General features: G+C 38.9%; 1 protein-coding gene across 1 annotated transcript in view; it reads left to right on the plus strand.

Moving 5' to 3' along the window:
• sdc2 (syndecan 2) overlaps nucleotides 1-21,908 on the plus strand; it is an 86,139-nt gene that overhangs the window by 50,431 nt on the left and 13,800 nt on the right. The gene's annotated exons all lie outside the window — the stretch shown is intronic.

The raw sequence follows: 21,908 nt of genomic DNA on the forward strand, positions 1-21,908 counted from the left end.
TATATATATATATATATGTGTATTTTTTTTTTACCTTGTTCATAGATTCTCTGTGGGGTGGGGGTGCTTTTATTTGATCTGATTGATGGATAATCCACCAATCAAAAAGCTTTTGGCCACAGTGGCAGGTATGAATGTCCATTTTATGGACAGAAACCTCAAACAAAACCAGATTTGTGTATGGAAAGCATAAAAACAGAGGCCATTAAAGACAGATGGAGACAGATACCTCTTAAAATTGTATATATATATAAAAAAGCAGGACTTTTAACTGATTTTCCAGGCTGTTTTGGTAACATAAACAGAACTTTATTGTATAATAATGTGTGTTACTGTGTAATCTCCTACTCATAAGGCTGTTGTTCTCAAATGTTCTACGAAGGCACACTAGAGGCAAGTGAATTTTTACAACCATACGTTAATACTACAGGTTGGTGCAGAGATTTCAGCTTGATTTTAGGTGAGCTTTGGGCAAAACAAGATTGAAAACCACTGCCCTATACAAACTAGAGATATAATAGTATCTAAAAGCCACTGGGGGCATTCAGAGAAAATTCTGATTTGTCACAGATGCATCAGGATTTACATTTGATTTTGTTAGCTTCATGCTAACTGAGATCAACTGACACTAACAGAATTGCCATTAAAGGGCTAACAGATATAGCACTGGTCTTAGGAAAAATTGGTCTCACTTAAGAAATGCTAAGTTAGTTTTTAATGTCTCGGGGATGCTCCACTGCTAGCAGTCACATAAAAAGTTAGATTCTTTGGAGACAAAGCTGGGAGGTGTTTAGCGGTTTACTTAGGTAGGATATTGACATTTAGTGGTATCATTTGTACATCTCAGAAAAGCAGACGTAAATGTCAACCCCAGACTATCGCGCTTTCTTTATCTCAATCGCTCTCTTTCACATTTCCTCTCCTCTCTCTCTCTCTTCCAGCCACCCACACACACAAACACACACATGCACACAGCAACTGTTAGCACAACTCAGCTGGAGTTGCTCCAGCCCTTAAGGGCTCAGGGAGAGTTTGATTTGTGTTGACTTCCTGCAGGAACTCCCCCTCTCCTCTGCCTGCAGCTCAAAGACTATCAATTAGTTCCTTATTATGATCCCCGGGAGGGCAATAAAAGTTAGAGTGGGTTCAAAGAGCACAAAAGCAGACTCGCAGACATACACTGAGCTTTTTTTTTTTTTTGGCCTTGTTGTTAGAGTTACAGTTCAGACTGGCTCTCCTTTAAATCCTGGAGGTGGTTGCTACTTCCTCTTCTTACTGTTTACATTCTCCAAACAAAATGCCTTTTTTTTATCAGCAGTTTTTACTCTTATCAGCAGGTGTTTGTGGGACAAATTAAATTTACTCCCACTGTTTTCTCCTGTCTCTAATAACAACACCAACACAGATCCAGCTGTTGTTCAGACTTCTTCCATGAGGACTGCAGCTGTTATTGGCTACTTCTCAGGGAAGACAATCTGTTTCCGCACACAGCTGTCAGGCTCTTAAACTTGTCTTTCCTGTCATTTCCCCCTGATTTCCTCTGCTCCATCATCACGGAGGCTCTAGTTCTCATCCTCCCTGTACTTTAAAAGTTGGAGGGAGATATTCTTGTGAGATTTTAAATCTTCCACTGGAGGATCGACCCCATTTTTTTAGATAATATCCCTCAGTTAAAATCAGGGAAAATTTGATCAATTTACATTTTTAAAGACTGCTTGATCTGGTGTATTTTAGTTATGTTTCTAGAAAAAATGGGTTGTTTGTCATCATGAAGATGAATTACTCAAAATGGCTTTCAAATTCTGTGCTTTAGAGATAACACATCACCATCAGTAAAACTGAGATCAGAATACAGCATCACAATATGTAAGGTGGCCGCTGCATTAGTCTGAAACGTAAAGGATGTACACAGCTGTGTTTATCATTCGTCTACAGCAGGGGCTCAACATTCTTAGCCGGCGACCCCTAAAATCAAGGTGTCAGAGATCGGGGACCCCCACTGATCTTCTGATCTTTTATTACTCTTTTGTGCTGTAGTAAATAGCTTCATTAAAAATGTAAATGCCTTTTCTTTTAAATAGAATTAAAATGGGTTAAAAATGATAAACACTGGTAAAAAAAAAAGGTGTTAAAAGTGGATTTTAAAGGAAGCAGAAATGACAAAAAATCTGATAAAAGTGCCACAAAATAGAAAATGATGGCAAAAACAGGCATAAAAATGTGGTGAAAGTGGATCAAAAAGTAGTCAAATGGGTTTAAAGTAGTAAAAGTGGGTGGAAAATTTGGTGAAATTGGAAGAAAAATTGGTCAAACAGGCAAAAATGTGCATAGAAAATAATGAAATGTTGTTAAAACGGGTAAAAATGGCCTAAAAAATTGGTTAACAGGATAAAAAGAAAATGGAAAGAATTGGTTTAGAAGTGAAAAAACTGCAGAAAAAAAAGGTGGAAAGGGTTTGAAATCAACATAAATGAATTTTAAGTGGCAAAAGTGTTAGAATTAAAAAAATATTCATTTTTTAAGGCATCTGGAGACCCCCTCCCAGTGTCTCGCGACCCCCAATGGGTCTCCCACCCCAATGTTGGGAATCACTGGTCTACAGAACTCAATCTTTGCTATCAACCTGCTGTGTTAATGTTATTAAGAAACTTTAGGATGATGTATACAAAGACAGCAAATATGTTAATGAAAGAAATTTTAATGAACTGATAGACTTTGGCATAACAAGAGCAGAAAAGCGTAGTCCTAACACTGCCATTAAAGATGAGCTGAAAAACAGAATTTAGGAGATGCATATGTTACTCCTTGAGGAGCACGATGCTACTGTATTTGCCCAAATATAAGAGGACACTATTCCAAAATCAGCCCCATTAAAATACTATTTTTAGGGAAAAAAATTAAGATCAGCAAAGAAAAAAAATTAGGGGTTCAGATGGCCTAGTAGTTAGATCATGCCCTGTGTACATGGGTGGCCCAAGTCTAGCGTATAGTTCCCCACCCTTTCATTTCAGTTTCCAGCTCTATCCACTGGCCCATCTCTACCAAATAAAAACAAAAAATCTCCTGAAAGGTTCTCCTTTCATCCCAACTTGTGCACTCACAGCCTTGATGGCAGCCTTGTTTCTAAATAATAGAATTTAGAGGACATATTTGATCTTCTGTAGGTCCTACACTTTTTTTTCTCTAAGACAATCTTATTTGTTTCGCCTTTTGTTGCTTTAAACAGAATATCAAGATTTGGTCTTTACTGTTGAGTGAACATGTCTTATGTCTCACTTTGAAGTGAGAACTCAGGAGATCTTTTTTGTTGTGGTAATATCAAAACAGAGATCAAAGTTGTTTGATTTTTAGCTGATATTGTATCAACATTCAAATTCATCATGAAAACTCTATTTAACAGACAGTGTACAGTTTCACTGACAATTCTGTTGCAGCATACTCCGTGCATCTGTAGTAGAAGACAGCTACAGCTCATCCACTCATACTTAGATGGCTAAAAATTTCATAGATTGCCATCATAACTTTCATTTCCACAAATGCATTTCCTCTCTTAACACACACAACAGCGTGTCCTACCTCAATCTTTCTTGTCTGCACTAACACAAGTCTCGCTTTAGAAAGAGTAAGTCCCAATTTAGTTGCACCGTATGCCATGCATTTACATTAGAGAATGCGAACAAAAGCATAAAACACTGCATAGATGATCTTCAGCTTCAAATTTTCAGTGTATCTCAGCCTTAGATGTTAGTTAACTTCTTACTTTTGAGCCACTTTGTTCCTGATGATCACTTTGTCTCTTCCTGATGCTGCAGCTGTGAGTGACAGCTCGTCTCATGAGTGGTATCCTTGCTATAGAGATAAGCAGCACAGTCTGTTGAGAACACATACTATACACTCCTTATGTTAGATAACTCCACTTTTTACCAGATTTAAAGGAAAAATCTTGTCCCATATTCTGACCAATACAATATTTCAAAGATAATATTGAGTTTTAGCTCAGGGCTTGAACAAATCACACTCCGCCTCTCTGCCAGACTGTATAATATAGGGATGTGGTCCCAGTGACCTCTTCTAAAGAGGTGTTATGAAGCCAAAGGATGGTCATCGCTGTATCAGAAATATTATATCCATCTAACTTTGGATTATTTTAGTAACAGGCAAAGAAATAGAATAAAATCAGAAGAAATTAGTTAATAAAACAGTTTTCTCTATAAGAAAGGAGCCACTGATTCCAGATTCATTTTTTTAACCAGGCTGTAAAAACATTTAATTCTGCTGTCAAATTGGCTTTTTAATATGGCCGTTAATGGAACTGTTTGTTTTTTTGCATGCTGCCACAACTGCAGGCTTTTGCACTTCCACACTGGGGTTGCCACCAGCTCTGTTTGTTTTTTTCCTTCTTGTCTTTGTGGTTTGAGTAGGAAGTCACCCAGATGCCCCTCTCAGCCCATCTCCCGCCTCTTTATGCAGTTTTAAAGTGTCCTGTCAGTGTGAAGTGATTAAGTCCATGTCACCGGGGAGAACGTTGGAGGAGGAGGGGAGGGTGCTGAGTTTGGTTTGTGGAGAGCAGAGTGAAACGGGGCAGATCCTGCCTGCCTCTGCTGCTGTATTGACCGTGTGTATGGATCCGTGGAAGGCTGAGTAGAAGAGATAAAGTGAAAGCCAGCAGGCCGATCTGCCACCTTAAAGAACTTTGTTAATTAGGGATTAACAGGCTCTCTCCCTGTCTCCCTATCACACACCCAAACACAGTCACCTCCCTAAAGTATTGAGTTCTCTCCTGGTTGTAATAATGAGGTCTGATCTGTTTCACAAGACTGAGAAAGCAGAGCCATCAGTTAGGATGTGAAACATCTGCAAACAGCTGATATAGATGGGTAATACAGAGGCAAAGAGAGACACAAGTGTGCTGCACTGGAGTGAATGTAAAACCTGAAAGTTGGCAGCTGCATGGAAAATGGTTTTTGTGTTGATTATGAATAATTTAGTCAGAGCAACATCTTCAAATTGCCTGTTTGGGTGAAAACATGATGAATTTGAAGTGGGAAAAGAGAGCACATTTTGGGAACACTCTTTCAGCCACAAAACTTTGTCCTGGAGAAGGTTAGCTTAGCCTACCTTAGCATAAAGACAGAATACAGACTCACTGTTTATCTATTGTTAAGTAGCAATATAAGACAGGCATCTATCACACCTAACTGCAGAAGAGGTTTCTTATTAGAAGTCATCTGTTCCGTCTGAGAGAAAATGTTGGCATTGTGGGAATTTACACCAAAAGAAGAGACAGAAAAAAACAGCATCAGTGAGTGGCTAAGTTGTCATGCTAAGCGTCTGTACTGGTTCTCTTGTTACTCTAAACTGCCTTACAATACAACGCGGCTCATTAGCCAGACAGCCAACAAATAACAACTGCTCTGTAACACATTCTACATGTGCATCACTCCACTGAGAATGCAGTACATACTGTTTGGAGAATGTGGAAGGCGGTATGTTAGTATCTTGTTGACACAGCCTTGGTCAGGTTAGTTATAACGCAATGTCAAGCTACCCAGCCAAGGCTGTGATAACAGAGGTTTTATACTCTCTAAAGGAAGGTGACAATCCCTGTTACACTCACATATTCCTGATTCCTGAAAGAAGCTAAAGTTTCTTGAATAGATTTTTCAAAGATAAATTAGTCAGATAAAATTCTGTGAGGTTAAGCTGCAACCACTAATGTTCTTGCCCCCTTACTCTTCAGTACCTGTATGGATAATGGGGTGGGTAACAGGGAACTGTGAAGTGTCACTTGGCAACATCCAGATCTGGATTTTATGATGATGCCATGATCCTTGTGGAGACTGCAGACATCCTTGTGGGGTCCTCATCAACCACAGCCTTGCACTTGCATGGGGTTAGCTGAGCAAGACGGTGTGGAGTTCCCGGTATCTGAGTCAGAGTCCTTAGGTCCTTGGTCCTTCTGGTCTTACTAAAATCTTGTTAGGCCTGGATGTTGACTGATGGCCAGAGGTGCCGGCTGGACTCCTTTCTCTTTGGCACATCTTTGGGTATCATTGGCAAGGCCGTTGGTCTAAAGCAGACATGCTCAGGAGAGCAGGGATGGGACCAGTCAGTAGCCCGATACAGGAATGGCATCACTTTTACAGGGACCTGGTGCGCTTTTGGTGCACTTGGGTGCCCAGGACCTGGTGGACTGGCTAGACTATGTGTATTGAGGACGGGTTAGCTAGCAAGATTCCTGTAGGGCTGGGGCCTGGCTCAGGTGTGGATGATGACCATCAGGAGGTCAGAGCAGGTTGACGCGGCAGTGCTGAACCAGCATGTGCTCCATGCACTTTACTCTCTGCTAGGGCTGTTGGATTATGGGAAAAAAAAAAGAATCACAAATTGATATTGAGATCACGAGTATCAAACACAATTACTCACTGATTTCAAAAAATCTACACCAGATGCATTCATGAACTTTAACAATAAGAACAAGTATGAAAAACAAGAAATATATGAAAACGAGTAGGTAAAATTATATATAAAAGAAGATGATTCAGAAAAATTGTGACTGAAATTGAAAATTGGCTAATTGCCCAGCACTACTTTCCGCCTCCTTGGTACTTTATGCTCTCAGACCCTAATGGGATCTTTATCCCTGTTATTTTATGATCAATATAGATATCTTTTGAATCATTTATTGCTTTTATGTTGTTCTATCTACAATTGTATGAGTGTGAATCATAAATCTGTGATGGGACAAAAGATGGAAGTTAGCCTCTGGCTGTAGCTTAGCATGTTTGCATGTTTATATTCATTGATGTGTTCTGTCTGCATTAAGCCTCTTCAGGAACCAATGGGTGACGCCACTGCTGAGACTACATCCATATTTGATACAGTCAGAGGGTTTGATAACAGTTCAAAGTGTTAATTTAGTCACATTATGAGTGTTTTGTAAAATGTAAACCCACAGAGAGAAGGGAACATGTTTAATTGAATATAAGTAAAGAGGAGGGATGCTTTCAGACATCTCTATTGAATATAGGTGCCTCTATACTGAAAGTTACTATACATGGAAAGCAGAGGAGTGCTGCTTTTCTCTGCTGCATCTCAGAGGTAGACTTGAGGAAATAGTTAAGAAGTAGAGACGGCAGCAGACTGATGAAGGAGGATCTGAGACACAGTCTGTCTGCCAGCCTCCTTGCACTTGTTTTTCTTCTCCCTCTGAAGTCCCTCTATGATGTGCGTCTGTGTATTCGTCTCACGCCTTTGAGATGTGAGAGCCGGATAAGGGCTCGAGTGTGTGCGCCTGCGTTGGCACATATGTGTGTCCCATGGGTGCTTTCATGGACACGCAGATGTTCGAGTGTATGTGTGCGTGCATTCCTTTGAGGAACGCTATTTCCCCCGGCCTGGCTTGGAGTTGAGCTAATATTTGTTGTGTTAGAAGTGAGAGCGGTGGGTACACAAGAGGAGAGGCTGGAGCCCAGGGTTGATTCAGATGACTCCATTTCTTCCTCCATGAATCCCCTCCATCCATCCATCTTTTTTCAGAGAGGAGGGAGACATGCAAACACTCCACTGTCACACGAACTGTATGGATGATCCAGTGCCTTTTAAAGCCCCACCAGGCATGGACATGGTGCTTTTGACAGGCTTTTAGCCGAGCAGTCTCCAGGCTGCAGGGCTGTCTTGTCCTCTCTGCTCCTTTATCTCCTCCTTCATGTCTGTTTTATTTCCCACTCTCCTCTTCTCAATCCCATCTTCTCTTCTGTCATCCATATGTCATCCAGTCTTGATTCTTTGTGGGGTCTAAAGGTCAACAGGACAGACAGACAGACCGACTTTGTTGGGGCTGTCCTCCCACTGGCTTATCACTTCATTATCAGGCAGAGATGCTGCTAACAGCAGCTAGTAGAGGGGCATACATGGCTAGATTCTCATTATGGCAGCTCAGCCTCTTTTCTCTCTCTCTCTCTTTCCCCCTCTCTTTCTCTTTCACTGTTTTCTGGACAGATGATGTCGGATCCGCTTGTTAAGGTGTCTAAATGAGGTGATTTCTGTGTGTCTGTGAGTGTGTGTTTGAGCAAAAGTGTCCTTGAGACTCCAGGAACAATTCCCTCACTCTTTGATGAACAGAGTCAGATGCTTTCAACAAAGTGATGTTAAAGACAGTTTAAAATAGATTTTTAAGCATTAGACGGCCTTATGGTGTGGTTTTTGCATTCTAATGAAAGAACAGACTTCACTTGGTTCAAACTAAGATCTACTTGCTCTAAATTGAGTCTTATTGTTTGTCGAACAGCCAGCTCTGCCTCCACCAACCACAATTATAGAATAAGGGCCTGACTGCTAACAACTTTTTGCATTCCCAGCTCTGACAGCCTCATTTTCAAAGCATTTCTCACTGGCACTCACGGTTTCTACATCTTCTAAGCCAGCTCACAGCTGTTACCCCTCCATAATGTCTGTTTTAAAGAGCTCCTAATGCTTAATATTGGCTTTTACTCCAGAATTATTGCAAAGAAAACAAAATCTCAAGGAATCATAAATGGTATCATCAGCAGCTCTAGATGTGGAAATTGTACCCTCAAGTTTAATAAGTTCCTCCTCAGTCATTGTTGATGAAAGATTTGCAGTCATAAGTCTCACTCTATCTTGATTTTGATTGGTCAGTGCAGGCCTGCCCACAGAATTGGCTGGGTCTCTAAAACCCAGAGACTGGGCCCTTCCTAGTTGTGATTTATTGATGTATCAAAGCGTGTGTGTGTGTTGGATCAGTAGCATTGATGCTAGTGCCCTGGCTAACAGTAAGCTGTATTTGTTTTCTGATGTTAAAATCATTTATTCCTGCTACTTTTTCACTTATTCTAACCTTTTTTTGCCATTTTTCGTAACTTGTTGCCCATTTCAGCCCAATTTTGCTCCATATGTTTGACATTTTTAATCAATTTTTTAAAACTTTTGGCCCTTTATTTGTTACTTTTCCACCCATTTTTGCCACTTTTTTGCTACTTGTGGCCCTCTTTCTGCCATTCCAACACGTTTGCCACTTTTTGTCTAGGTTTGCCAATTTGTGCAACTGCTCACCTTCATCTGCCACTTCTTTTTACCATATTTTGACAATTTTTTCCTCTTTTTTGCCACTTTTTTGCTACTTTTGACCAATCTTTGCTGCCTCTTTCCCTTTTTGTCTCTTTTTTTTTTTTTTAAAGATTTATCTTTTGTGCCTTTCATGCCTTTATTTGATAGAGGAAGGACAGTGGACAGACTCGGAAACAAGGAAGAGAGTGGGAAGAGACATGCTGCCAAGGGCCCCAGGATGGACTCGAACCAAGGTCGCCCGTGCACATGGGTCACGCCCCGAACCACTCGACCATCTGTGCGCCTTTTTTTGTAACTTTTAACCCATTTTCCACTTATTTTGTTAATTATTTTCCACCTTTTTCTGTTTATTTGCCATTTCCTTTTATCACCACTTTTGGCCAATTTGTGGCAATAGTTGTACTTTTTGACAATTTTAACCATTTTTCCCACTTTATTGGAACAATTGACCCATTTTTGCCCTTTTCCATCCATTTTTCCACAGTTTTGCTACTTGTGGCCCATTTCTGCCTCCTCCTTCTGTCACTTCTAAGCAATTTTTGCCCATTTTTGCCACTATTTTGCCATTACTTGTCACTTTTACCATGTTTTGCTATTTTTCACCCATTTTTTGTCTCTTTTTATAATTTTTCAGTTCTCTTACCTTGAAGTTCTCTCATTTTCTTCATGTTTGTTTTCTGGCTCCCTGACATTTCTGCATTAGTGCTAGCCACTTAGCATTTTTTTATCCTAGGCCTGCCTCAAATCAGCTTTGGAGCGGACTGAAAATAAAATGTTGCAGGTCATAGCATGGATATATAAACTGAGATTACTGTCCTAGTCCAGTAGGCTGACCCACAATGTTAATATTACAAAAAAAAACACACACATATCAGGAAACTAACAGGAAACTGCCAACAATGAATAAAATGTGTATTTTGTTGCTTTAATAAGTAATATTGGTTAATAGGTTAAAGATTAAAGTTGTCATTTCTTGAATTTATGGACCATGACTTTGCTAACATTTTTCACTCTGGGCTCCAGAAACCTTTTCCTCCCCTTATGGACAGCCTTGCATATTTCTGGAAAACTGACTGTCACTTAAATAGCAGAAAATTCAGGAAAGGCACAATAGTTGTATTATATGGAATTTAAGCAGCAACTCAGCTGACAGTAACACCATGTGCTAACTACATCAGCTTTATAATATTAATTCCCATTGTAGTATCCTGATAGCTGTCTGTGTTGCACAGCAACTTTTTTCCCTGTTCCTATTTCCTCTTTTTTGCTTGTGTTCAGATGGGCAAGGGAAGAGGGAGATGAAGGCATCAGGAGCGTTTCTTTCCTCACTTGTTATCTGGCTTTCCAAAGCTGAGATAGTTGTGCATTAATAATGTCCATGTCTTTGTTAAGATGACTATTTAAACAGGTTCTTAGCTGAAAAGTAAAGCATCTCTATAAGAAATAGAGCAAGAATGAGCACTCCTTTGGTTTAGTTGGCAGAGCCGGTGCCCCATATACCGAGGCGACAGCCCTCACCGCATTGGTTTGACATGGTTTGATTCTCCATCCTGGCACAGTTTGGTGCATGTCATCTCTGCTTGCTCCCACATTTCCCATTTCTCTAAAGCTGTCCGGTCCAAATGAAGGCAAAACCCTAAAAAAAAAGCTGTGTCAGTGAAGATGTGCTGTTTCAGACTCTGCTAACAGACTGGAATACAATTTTGACAGTCCAATTTGATCGAGCTTTTCAGACAGACAAACACTGCACAGTTGTTTTTAATGCTACTAAATAGTATTTAGTTCATATTGGAAAGAAAGCACATGATTTTAATCCTTTTACTCCAAGTTATCTCCCTGTTTGATTTGCTAGCTGGGAGTCTTGATAGATGATGTTCTGTCAGCTTCCTCTATGGAGCTTTTATGGGTTTTGGTTTAACTGTAATTTTTGCCACTTTCTCCTTGTTAGGTCACTCAGCTCCTTCTCATTGAGAAGTATTTTACTTCTTTCTCTTTACTAACAGCTGATATCTTTAGTAACTCTTTCTAGGAAACTCAGCACACGGTCACTGCCTGTGTAGTTACTGCTGTTAGCACTAAGCAGAGTAAAGCATTGTCCTATGGGCGACTACACAATAGCTTCACGTCGCCTGGAGAGTTCGTCCCTTTGTTTACAACATTGTACACAGCACTTGGACTGTTACTCAGCAGTGTTTCTCCTCCCTCTGCTGCAGCGCTCCAAGGCCTCTTCTTTCTGAAGCAACGTCTTTTTTTAGCTCCCTGCAAGTTGTGAAGCTCGAGACTGAAGAGTGACACTTGTCAAAGCAGAAGAGACGCTGAATGCTGCTTTGTGTCGTACTTTTGTTGCATTTTATTCACTGAAGTCTATTCTATTTAATTCTGTTATTATACGCCAGAATTGTCACCTTATATAATATCAAAAAGTGGAGTTAAACTGATTTGGGACCTGTTGAGATAGAAATCGAATTGACTGGGCCCCGGGGCCCCAAGCCCCGAGCGTTTGTCCTTGCTAAAAGTTCCTTCATTTTTGAGCGGAGAAGTGAAGCTATCATTAAGTTCTGATGTTGAAATTGTTTATTCCTGCCACTTTTTACCCATTTCACAACTTTTTCCACCCATTTTAACCAATTTTTGTTGCTACTTTTAAAATGTATGCTGCTTTCAACCACTTTTGCCATTTCTTTTTGACACTTTTAACCAATTTTTCACACTTTTAAATATTTTTTTTCCCTTTTTTTGCCAAATTTTTACCACTTATTGCCCTATTTTTCCACTGTTCATATGATTTGGCTGCTTTTTGAACCTTTCTTGCCACATTTTGCCAATTGCCACCAATTAATGTTGCTTCTTTTTGCCACTTTTTCCATCTGTGCCAATCCTTTTTGACACTTTTAACCTGTTTTTTGCCACCTAAATTGATTATCCCCTTTTTACCCCTTTCTGTCCATTCGTTACCTCTGATCTCTTTCTTCTTGCCCTATTACACCAATTTTATCCAAATTTTGCTGCTTTTTGTCTATTTTTCCAAGTGTCACCAATATTTTTGACACGCTTAACCATTTTTTTTTGCCATTTTTGCCCATACTAGCCACTTTTATACAATTTCTTCTCTTTTTCGTCCATTTGTGCCATTTTCTAGCCACTTATTGCCAATTCTAGCAGCTACTGCCTTATTTTGCTACTGCCCAGCTTTTTGCCCTTATTTGCCAATTCTTTTTGACACTTTTGACCCATTTTAGCTGCTTGTTGGCCCTTTTGCCACTTAAACCCAACTTTGCTGCTGTTGCTGTAATTCGCCACTTTTTGCCACTTTTACCAAATTTTTGTTCATTTTTGATAAGAGGGGTTATTATTCATGTTAGAAATAAAATATGGATATCACCGCTTAACTTCACAATTGAGCATGGTTTTGCTGACCTCCACAAACCCCCTGTTTGGCAGGGCCCCAGAAAGCTCTCCCCTTTATCCTCCCTTTATGGGCAGTCTTGCTGGTAGATTCTTCATTCAGTGCAAGCATACACAGAAAACCATGTGTTTGTCTAAGAGAAAGACCATATGATAATGTGATTATATCAGAATTACATACAGATTCCACTAAATGACCTCCCCACCAACTCTATACAAGTTAATCCTGGTAAAACATTCATAAATAACTCAGTTAAGTCTTAAGAAATCTTTAAGCGACCTTTGCTTCAGTAAGAATAAAACTGCAATGACGGGATCCTTAAAATTGATGGCTAGCTGCTATAAAAATGGTTTATGAGCAAAAATTCAACTCTAAATGACTTCAGGTCTTAAAGTTTTTTTATATGCAAGGGTGCATAAAACTTTAATATCAGCTTAGATTTCAGATTTAATGATTTAAGATGCAGACAGTGAGGAATGAAACTCTATTTGCTCTCTTGAGAGGGTTAATCAGTTCCTTTTTGCAGCATAATTGCAGTGAATAAGAAGATATTGTTGAAGATCTAACATTTCAATCTCAATCAAAAGTCCAAGTTTCTGAACAAAATACAGCCAACTGGATCCATTTCAGACCTAAGGCTTGGACCTGTTCAACAAGTAACACTGCAGGATATTTTCAAGTAATTGCTCCTTAAACTGGAGCTGCAATGCCACAGAGAAGCAACCACATAACAAGTCTGACTTCCTCAAGGTTACATCTGCTAGCTAACAGCTTTTTCTGGTGTCCACTCTTCTTTTCTTGTGTGCAGATTGATGTCGGCTTCAGCTCCGAGTCTGTGATAAATCCTGAAAGCAGACACTACCTGTAAATGTCACCAAGTTGATAGAGAGAGTAAAGTTTATCAGGGCTGTAGTGTCTGAGCACACATGCGTGATAGTGAGAGAGAACGCCAACTTTATCAAGTTTATATTGTGTACACCGGCAGGCGCATGTGCTTCTGTGTGTCTCTGTGCATTAGATAAAGCCAGTGGAGTTTATCAAGGTCAAACAGGCGGCTTCCTCCGCTCAGATCTGCTCTGATTTGTTGTGGCTTGTTCAGTTGAAAAGCTCCAATCCAGACGCTTTTTCCAAACATGAAGATACGGAGGAGTCGGTGGACTTGTGAACCTGTGAGTCTGAAATAAACAAGGCCGCTGTACACTTGTGTATCTCTCGATCAATTTTGCCTCAAAGAGCTCGAGGAATGATTTGTCTGGTATTTAAAGCTCCTGTAAGGAGTTTTTAGCTTTTTATAACAGACAAAACACTACTGATGCCCCTATATGACTCAGAAAAGCAAACACGAGCAACAGCTATGAGATTCAGAATGTCTTCATGGTGGTTTTAAAGCTTGCAATGACTGCCATGGGGTAGGAGTCAGATTTAGTGACAGCACTCTTCAGCTGTTAAAATTCACAGTGAGAAAAATATTTAAGGTAATGTTAAGGTAAAGCAGGGTAAGATTATTATGAAGAAAAGACAAGTTATAATTATATTTTCCAAACTCAAATGCTAATGGTAATGCAAATAAAGCCAATTTAATATTCATTTTCATGAGCAATAGACGGGATATATTTAGTTGCGGAATAATATTTCACTTGGATTACAGTGTGCATTCATTCACATTCATGTACTGAGTTTGTTATTTCTTGCAAAAAATGAATTTATCACTGGCGTTGGGCCAAAACCTCATATCTCCAAAATCACCACCTTTCAGTGATTTAACCCTGAATGGTTAAAGTATTTTTGGCATCTTTTTTACTCTTTTTATTGCTTTGAAATTGGTTAAAACCCACAGAGAGTTGTAAAGGGTAACCGATAACACAGATATATATACATATATACAGTGTTTAATAAATTTATTAGACCACCACCAAAGTAAGGTTTATGCCACAGCTGCCCTAAATTAACAGCATTAGTAATTACCAAAATCAATTTTTATGTTACTGCAATGGTTAATACACCAATTATTATGTGTGAAAAAGAACTATTTAGTTGTTTCAGTTTGTTATTTGTCAAACAAATAGCAATAACATTTTAGTTTTAAACAAATTTTTGGAAGATTTCTAAAATATTTATGTCTTCTCGTTTTTATGACAGGTGGTCTAATAAATTTGTTAAGCACTGTATGTATGTATATATATATATATATATACATCTTTTTATTGAAAGAATAAAAGAAAATAATGAAAATGGATATACAAGGTTTTGGCCCAATGCCAGCAATAAACTACTAATCAAACATTATTATGAAAATTTTTTTTTTTTTTTACATTTAAAAAAATTTTTTTGGGCCATTTTTTGTCATACTTTCACTTTTATTTATTTTAAAATATTTTTCCTGAAATGAACTTGTAGGCCACACTGTCTGAAGATGAGCACTCCTACTATATATTGATGAATACTAGCTTAGCTTTGTACAGGAACCACAAACTGCTGGAATCGATTAAAGGTAACAAAATCAAAAAGGCATGGGAGATGATTTTCACATATTTGAATGGTTACTTTATGTAAGAAATATGACTTTTCATTTGACAGTAGCACATCCCTGGATGACCGTGTTAAAAGAAACAAACTGAAACGTGTCAGTCTAACAAAGTTGGTCTCTTAACTACAAGTGTTGCTGAAGCTTTCGGTTTCCTTCAAGACTTTCTTCATCCTCCATTTACCCTGTCGTCCAGTCATGTCAGGGGACACAACTCTAGCCTTACAGACCATAAAAGTGCTGAGAAACCAGTAAGCATCTCTTTATTTTATTTACCTGGAGGTTGGTTCACATAATTCCCTATGCAGCACACATTATTTTCTTCTTTCTTATTGCCTTTATTTTGATAGGACAGCTGAAGAGGGACAGGAAATATGAGGAGAGAGAATGGGGAAAACAAACACCAAGACCAGGAATCAGTCCCATGACTTGAGGACTATAGCCTCTGCTCATGGGAACCTGATCGACCCACTGAGCTACACCAGTGCCTGGCACACATTGTTTTTATGTGGCTCAAAGGCCACGGGACCCACTTTGCCATTCGCTAAATTAACCAAACATTATAAAGTGAATGATCAATTTAACTGTGACTTTTGCATGGTGTTATCAAGTAAATAGATAATTCTTTGAATTAGTGAGACGTAATGTTGCATCTGTTTGGGCATCAGGCTAAGAAAATCAGATATACATCCTGTTCTGTCTGTGAGAAATTCCAGTCTTCTTTGAATAATTGTTGTGTCTTCTTCATATTAATTTTCCTTACAGTGCACATCCCTTAAATCAACCTAAACAACCCTGGAGAAGCTCAGTATTTAAGACAGCCACCTTGCAGGTTCTATCATGTTTTGCAAATGTATTAAACAATACAATATTTGTTTAAGTCTGTGGAGATGCTTCTAGTTAATTTTGTTATTTTTACAGCAGAGCATGACCAACATTTCCTCTATGCCCAGCCTTAATGCTAAATTAAGACAGCTAGCTGGCAGCATTACCATCAGATTTGCGTATTTATCATCTAGCTATAGCATGTCTGTGAAAAAAGTTTTTTCATCTCTATCTTTGACCTTGTTTTATGTTTAACATTACACTGCTTTTCTGTGATATTTTTAAAAAGTTTTTACCATTGCTTTTTACTTGAGTTTGCTGTGCCCTAAATGTTAACCTTGAATAAATTTTCAGTTTCAGTAGTTTTGAGTGATGTTACAAAAGCAGATATGGTTGTATAGAGTATTTTAAATGGTATATATTTGATCAAAAGTCTTTTGAAATGAACAATGTATCATGCATAACTTATTAATAGTGAATCATTTCTGTTTTCCTTATCCTTCTACAGTAGTTGAATGGATATTTTGGCTATTTGCTAACTTCTGCAATGAAAAAATAGGAGCTAACTGTTATCATAGCTCTTATAATGTATCTGCACTGCTTCCTTTTAAAAGGAAGTAACAGTTAAAGCATCATTATGCCTTTAATACATCCATTTATTCATTGAACAAGTCAGGTGAAAGTGTTAAAGTTGTAATAATAGTGCCTTTGGATGTCTGTTAAATAGCCTAGAGGGAGTTAAAGGCTCTTTGTTAATTCTTTGGCTCTTTCTGCATTTCTTCACACGTTTCCATGCATGGTGTCGTTTTCTATGCTCAATTGCCCCCTCTAATGTGTGTGTGTGTATCATCAATGAATCAATGAATGCTTGCATACATTTGTAAAACATGTCTAGTCATGCATGCCTGTGTGTGTGGCCTCTATCTCATTAGTGGCCTTTGTCACAGTTTGATCTGTGGCCTGCCTCCTTTCGGTTCATTGTGCTCACATTGCCTATGCATAAAGACCTGCAGACCGCATGCACCGATGAATCAACTCGCCGGCTGTTTCAGTCGGGGGGGGGTGTTTCGGGGAGAAGAAGGCGAGAAAGGTTAAGATAAAGTTGCTTTGAACAAATTCAGTCTTTGATCAGGCGGCTCGGTAGGCCTTTTTCCTCCAAAGTCAGAGAGGAGAGATGGAGATCGGCATTGTTCTGTTTCATCTCGCCTTTGTCTTTCTTTTCCCTTTCTTTCACGCTGTTGTAAGCTGTGCGTATTCCCCGTTTCTTTGTTATGGAGAGTGCCAGGCCTCTCTTTCATGACTCCACACAAACACACATATGCATATACAATGACTTGAAAGCGCTGCTCAACACAGTCATTGTTAGAAATACTGAGCGTAATGAGAAAGGCTGAGATGCAGCAGGGATGTAAATAAAGATTAAGTTTACTTGTTGTGCCTCGACTGATTCCTGGGCTTATTGATGCGCTGAAAAGGGAAATATCAATCAGTAGCACCAAAATGTCATCCTAGCTTTAAAAAAAGAGCAGGTCCAGATCAAACATTTATTTGAAGAAACACAACATTTTTCCATTTTGAGCAACATTAAGCAGACAACAGTGATGAATAAAAACTTCTTTTAACAGGCAGAGAAGAGCCAGCTGTGGTCTTGTAAAAGGAAAGATGGAAATAGAAATAAAACTGACAAATCTAACTTGTTTATTGCTCCTATGTCTGTAATACTGGCAAAAATGTTTGTTTGCTATTAGCAGGAACAACAAAGTATAGCTTACTAACTGATAGATTAGCCTCATAAAACATTATCAATTGTAGGTATAGTGCCCTACAAATATGAAACTTATATGACCCCTACTGATACTGAAAAACAAGCAATTTCCTATATGCAGATGATACTGTGATGTATTTATGTACATTTCATTTACAGTATGTATTTCTTTTTTTTAGCTGGAACTCAACTATGGATGCTTACTATTGGCAGGCTAAACAGTTAAAGTCAGATCCCTCCATTGTCACGGCAGAACCAGTCAGTTAATTAATCATTCACATTTTTTTATCAGTTCAAATGCTCTCTCTAAACTGTAATGCATCTGACAGCCACCAATGGGACGTATGACTACTCTTACTTATGACAAAGCCATGCTTGATGTATGTAAAACTACATGTCAGCACAGTCATCTTAAAGGTTAACTTGCAAAGAGTACTGAGGGCTAAACTCTGCTTTGTGGCAAGCTACAACTGAGGAAGTGTTTTCTTGTAAAGAATTCATATCTGCTCAAGCAAAAAATGTTGTGTCCAATACACAACACTTTTCAGAAGTTTTACATATGTTTTGGCCAGAACTGAGGCTGATGTAAAGCATAGATGTGGCCATTAAGCGGCCTAATGGCAGCACTGGGCAAGAAGGAGGATTGACGCAACTCCGGCCATGCTCTGGATGTCCTTGCATATTAGCAGAGGCATGGGAAAATAATCTGTTGGAAAAAACCCACACCTTTAGTGCACAGCGAGGGGTGGATGTGGCGTTCAAGTACAGCCAAGGGTACCATCCGGGCAGGAAGTAGGGTTGCCACGAGCCCCTGGTCATGCTGTGGGTGTCCCAAGGGCGTGGCGGTCCCCAGGCATTTTATTAGGGGTGAAGAGTCCCGGACAAAGAGATGCTATTGAGCTTGACCTTGGATGCTGGGCAACATGTGTGTTGACATGTTTTCAAGCTTGTCTCTGACTGCCCTCATCCAGCCCTGGGTTGTGGCACATTGGGCCTGTGATGAATCCTCAGTGCCTGACATGGAAAAAACTTATGCACAAGACTGTATCTTTAGTTGGATATTATTGGCAGTAGAGTTCATTTTGACAGCTGTTTTTTAATGTAGTCCTAGTCTTGGGATTAAATGCCTTTTAGTTTTAGTCACATTTTAGTAATTTCTGCCCGTGTTAGTTTCATTTCAGTCGACAAACTCAATACATTTTCGTCCAGTTTTAGTCCATCAAAAGTCCTCACATTTTAGTCTTTACTCCTAGTCCAAACATTTATTCTCTTGCCTGAATCTGTCCTGAACCAAATCATGTCAGTGGGTTCTGTGCAATGTGGCATACCTGGAATTCCTGCTTTCCACAGCTGAGAGGCAGAAGAGCGTTTTGAAGGATTTACCTAGAGTTGAGAAATATCATGGATTTCAAATGTCCAACAAAAACTAGATTTAATGTCAGTCATCTTCTTTACATATTTATTTCATGAAGCATGAATGTACATGGAGCCCATACTCCCAGTGGACAAAACATCTTACCTGATGCTGCTGCTTTGAGATTGTGATGGAAATATGCACTGTTTCCTGAATCTTATATCTTGGTCATGGGGGAAATTACTCCAAAGGTAAAGTAAATGCAAACATTTGAGAGTAATGTGCATAAGATCCACCTGGCAAGAATACATATGATAAAAATAACAAAAACGAAAATCACAATCAGCCTTTTAAAAGAAAATATCAACTTTAGAAATGTTCAGAATAGTAGAGATAACAGTGTGACGTGAGAACAAATCAACACCATGCCTATTATGAGCTGTTAGCACTTATTTCCCACCAAGCCAACTGATTATATCCTCTAATTCACATTCATCCAGTCTCTGTTTCATCAGTACAACATCCTCTGAGACCTGGAGCTGGAGAAACCAGCTTACTGGGTGCAACAGACACACACACGGATGATATATTGTAGGGTTTCTCTTTTGTACTCCTTATTTCTAAAGCAGGACTATCAGTAAAGGAGGCAGAACAGCTGACCACGGATCAGTGAATAGAGGTTGCCATGGATGCATTTGTAGCTATTCCAGTCACACACACTCAGTGAAACAGATAAGGAGTTACTCCAACTGTAAACACACTCGTATCATCTGTTAATATACATGCATCCATCTCTAAGAGCTACTTTGTGTAAAATTTTCTTATCTTATTTCCTATAAAAAGAGAACTTCTTTCACCATGTGAGGCTTTTTTGTACAAACAGGCTCTGTTAAACTGTGGGCCTTTAAGCCAATAACTCCATTAAGCCTGAACACAAACATTCCCACCACTCAGGATGGTCGTCAAGGCGACGAAGCCGGGGGCAGGGGCTTCATTTATGATGGGACAATCACCTGTATTAATCCTGCGTCATTAAGTCATAAAATAAGGATTTGATTTTAGACATTTCAACAGTTTTATGTACGACGTGGGAGACTTTTAGATTGAAATATTGCAGCAATTTGCAGATGCATTGCAGTTAAATTCCATTACAGTACCTTCTGTTATGCTCCCTAGAGGATAAATCCCCTGATATTTTGTAGTTCACTCACTTTTCGTCTTTATTTCTACCATAGAATTGATCCTTGTGAGATTTCTCAGCAAATTCATGAGGGATCACAAAGATGATGTGCATACTTATTCATACTCCCCTGAATGGAGTCATGGAGAAATGTTGGACTGTAAAAGTCGTACATGTATTTGAACCTAAACTTATATTTTTGAGGTCATAAAGTCCAGAATCAAACCACTGTTTTAAGTTTGGTTTCTTGTCTTTTTTTTTTTTACTTTACTTTACACTGTTGTATAATTACGATTTTAAAAACTGGAAATTTTGAGTTTCTAATGTTAAAATTTCTAACTTTTAAACTTTTGAATTCTGAGTTTGAGTTCTTGTAAATATATTACTTTTTAATCTCAAAATTTTGTTTTTTGTTTACCAAAATTTTGACTTTTTGCTTATAAATGAACAGATTCTCTACCGTTTTAATATTCTATGTTGGCCTTAATATGCTATCGGTACATTATGTTTCTAATCACAATTTTAAAAATATCTAATTTTGACAACGACAGAGCAGACAAGGTCCTGCACCTTCCCTGAGATCCTTTGCGCCTTCTTTATTCAGAGCTGTGGTACTAAAAATCCACATGGCTAAATCCATGACAACAGGACTACTTACTATGTTTTTCACGATTAACAACAGGACTACTTACTATGTTTTTCACGATTAAAACTTAACAGTCCTGCTATCAGTCCTCCATTGTGACTCTGAAAGTAAAAGAAACCGTGTTCCTGTCAGCTAATCATGATGCTCCAAACCTTTCCTGGTTGGTAACGACCAATCATGGCCAGCCAAAGATCGACAAGGGGCTGGATAGTTATCTTCCAGTTTAGAAAGGAAAGAAAACAGTCCTTTATGGACCAAATAATGAAAAGATGATGTTTGCACATGTGTGCAAAATGAAAATAGGTTTTATGTTGTGTGTTCTGAGATTCACTTTCAGTTTTGTTCTTTTTCCTGGTCTTTCTGGTCATATAACTTTTGATATATTCAGCTGACATCCTTGCAGCATGAATATTTAACAGTCCAGCTTGTCATGAAAAGATAAGGTCCATAGCTTGATTGTGCTTAAAGGGTTGAGATTCTATGTGCATTTTTACCCAAGAAATACAAGCAGACCAAAACTAGCTAAAACGGTATTGAGGTTCTAAGGGTTAATGTGAGCATGTACGCAAGTTAGCTTCTAGTTCTACTTACTGTCAAGTAGGGATGCAACAATGCGTCGGTGTAACATAAGCATCGGCTGATTTTGGCCTTTTTGACAAACAAATAACGTGGCTTTAACAACTACAGTAGCCAGTGTGTTTCTGTTGTTTCCTGTCATTTTAATGCTGCTGTCTGCTAAACCTAATTCTGAACAAAATAAGACATTTGTACTGAGTAGAAGACGTGGCCTGTCGAGCAAACTCGGATCTGGTCAAACATGAGAGAAAATGTTGGCACAGAAGTTGTCTTATACCAAAGACGGGATGAAAAATATCACTTTATTCTTACAGTCTATGCATCTCTACTGCTGTGCAATAGTGCCGTCCCATAGATCCAGCTCTGTCATCTTCGAGAGGAAGCTCTTAAAGCTCAGAAATAAAACACAAGCTGATCCGTTGATACTCCCCCTTTTAAAGATGCCATCAGTGAAACGTTTGTGTCTCCACTGTGTACTAACACTGTCTTTATAGCCCACACCAGAGATGGATTGCTGTTTAGACTGTCTTGACTGCACATTT

Source organism: Cheilinus undulatus, linkage group 16, assembly GCF_018320785.1.
Source record: "Cheilinus undulatus linkage group 16, ASM1832078v1, whole genome shotgun sequence".
Classification (NCBI taxonomy): Eukaryota; Metazoa; Chordata; class Actinopteri; order Labriformes; family Labridae; genus Cheilinus; species Cheilinus undulatus.